We start from the raw sequence: 2,853 nt of genomic DNA, 5'->3' as shown, positions 1-2,853 counted from the left end.
GCTGGAATGTGCGTGGTAGGGACAGAACCAATCCCATTAGCACCAGGAGATTGTTTTTCATTTGGGTTCGTTGCTGTGGAATCACCCGCGGCTCTGCCGCTCGCCTTGGTCGGAGGACGGGGAGAGGAAAGCCGCCCAGGCGTCTGGCCCGCGCCCCAGGGGCAGCGGTCCCCGTGCGCGTGGGGACGCCTCTGCCGCCTTTGGTGCCGGCTCCGGGACGGTGCCCAGCGCGGCTCAAAGGAGCATTTGCAAGCGCAAGGGCCCGGCTGCTCCGTGCAGCAGCCGCGTCCGGGCGAGCGCAGCCTGCAGCCGGCCCGCGGCGCGGGGCAGAGCGCGCTGCGGCGCTCGCTTGGGACCCCGAGCGCYGGCTCACCGTCCTCATCCTCTCCCCGTCTCTGCACGGAGGCGAAAGTCTGGTTACAGGGCTGGTTACGGATGATGGAAACGGGGCGAGCGGGCGCCAGTGCACGGCAGGGACCTCGCCGGAGCCCATCCCGCTCCGGCCATGCCCGTCGGGCAGCTGCTGCCCAGCCCCAGCTCCCGGCTCCTGCTTTTCCCGCGCCAGCTCCATCCCCGGGGCTGCCCGTCGCTCCCCGACGCCCCCGCGGCGCCCGGCACCGGGACGGGGGCTCAGACAGACCCCTCGAACCTCTCGAAGGGGAGGGAAATCCGGGCGTAACCGAATCCCCAGCGCGGCCCGGCTCCTCCGCCGGAGCAGCCGTGGAGACCGGCCAGCTCCCAGCAGCTGAGCGGTGCCGGCGAGGGGGGGGAGAGGGAGAGGAGGGCGCGTTTTCCGGAGGGGAGAGCAGCAGCCTGCCGCAGCCGTGGCAAGAGCGGCCGGGGCAGCCACCGGCCCCTGAAGCTGCCAGCTGCCCCCCGAGCTCCAGCTGCCCCCCGCGGCAGCAGGGCCGGGAGCCAGCCGGGGACCCGCGGCTCCGTGCCGAGACGGGGCCGGCGGAGATGCCGGCGTGCGGGGGCTCCCCCCAATTCTGAGGCCGCTTTTTTGCTGCGGTTCGGCTAACAGACCCCCCCAGCACCCGTCTGCGATTTATTTCTGCCCCGGGGACGTGCAGGAGGCGCGTGGATGCTCCGCGAGGGGCGACGGGCGGCCGCCCCACGTCCCTGCCGCGACCCGCAGAATTTGGCCRCCCCCATGAAAAAACGAAAGCGGGGAGAGAGAGGGAAGAGGCATCGGACGGGGAGCGCGCCGGCTGCCTGCTGCGGGCGCTGGAACCAGCTGATTTCACGCGTCGCCGCCTGCTCGGGGCCGGCTCCCCGCTCACCTGCTCCGGGGCGCCGTTTCCTGCTGCCGGAGCTGGCAAGGAGGAAGCCGGCTCCGGTTTGGAGGAACGGGGCTTGGCGGGTGGCTCCCATCCCGCGCGGGAGCCCCGCCATCCCGTCGCCTCCGGCACGGCAGCGCCCAGGTCCAAGGGACGCCCTGGCCGCRCTCCCGCCGCGCAGGCGGCCGAGGCGCCGCGTCCCGCTCTCCCAGCTCCTTCTTTGGATGCGGCGCACGCCGAGCGCCCGCGGCCGTCCCGGCATCCCGCCGCGGCCAGGCGCACCGGGCTGTCGCTCCCCCGGGATCAGGTYGGCACCTCCTTGTCACCAGCACCTCATTCCCGGGCAAGCAAACAGCCGAGGCCGGCACGACCGGCCCCGGCTGCCCCGGGGGCCCCGCGACGCCGCTGGCTCCGAGGACGGGACCCCGCTGAGCTACTGAAGTGCTAAAAACGAGGCTGCAGGCCCTGGCGCGCGCCTGACRTCGTGCTTGGCACGGGGCGAGCTCCGCTGCGGCGCGGAGGCGGGCGCCGCGCCAGGACGAACGCGCGCCGCGGGGGAAAGGTGCGCCCATGCGCGCGCACGCCGCGGCGCCCGTGCACGCCTGCTTCACGCCACCCGCACGTGTTTGAGCAGAAAAAGCCCCTGCTCCGCGGACCCGGGTGCATGCACGGGATTGCACGCACGCACGCACGTGTGCACACGCATGCTTGCACGCACGCGATCCTCCTCCTTGCAGCTCACCCCAGCTTGCCCTCAGCGCCCACGGAGCTGCCCCAGCCCCACGCAGGGGGTGCCGCAGAGGGGCATCGCTTCGTGTCGTTGCAAAATGACCCAAAACAGGGATCTGGGCCCGTTTTGTTGGCTTCCTTCCCCCTTCGGCTTGCAAAGATGGGATGGCGACCGGGATTGGAGCTGCACCATCCCTCCCGGAGCCACGCGGCACTCGAACCCGCGCCCCACTGCCGCGGCCGCTTAAGGACGCCACGGACGCTGCCTGGACTGGTACAAACCTTTATTCCTCCTCCTCCTCCTCCTTCTCCCGCGCCACCCACGCTCCTGGGGCCGGGTTGGTTCTTTTTAACCAAAACGGCGGCGTTGTGCCCCGGCGCGGGACGGGCGCGTGGCTCCGCGGCCGGGATGCCGACGCCGCCGAGCTTTATACCGAGCGGAGCTGCCAAAAAGCGACGACGGGAAGGGGGAACCCCCGACACCCCCACCCCCGGATAACGTTGCACGCGCGACAGCGACACGGAGCAGCACGAAGACGCCGCAGCCGCCGCGGGGCGGCTCGGCMCACGGAGCGAGCGGGAAGAGCGAGGGACGGGCGGGCGCGGGGAATAAGTTAATGCGCGCGGAGGCGGCGAGGGCAGGGCAGGGGCCGCRGCGGCCGCGCCGTCCTCAAGCGGGGCCCCGGGGAGCCGCGTGCCGGCGCAAAACAAACCACACAAGGACGCACGAAGGCGAGGGATGGGGAGCGGCGGGGGGGGACGGGGACGCGGGAGCCGCCGCGGGATCCGAGCCCGGGAGGCCCCAGGGCTGCTCYGTCCCCTCCAGGGCAGCGGGACCTGCCCT

This window comes from Apteryx rowi, unplaced genomic scaffold, assembly GCF_003343035.1.
Source record: "Apteryx rowi isolate R43461 unplaced genomic scaffold, aptRow1 scaffold_1056, whole genome shotgun sequence".
Taxonomy (NCBI): Eukaryota; Metazoa; Chordata; class Aves; order Apterygiformes; family Apterygidae; genus Apteryx; species Apteryx rowi.
This window is presented reverse-complemented; position numbering follows the sequence as displayed.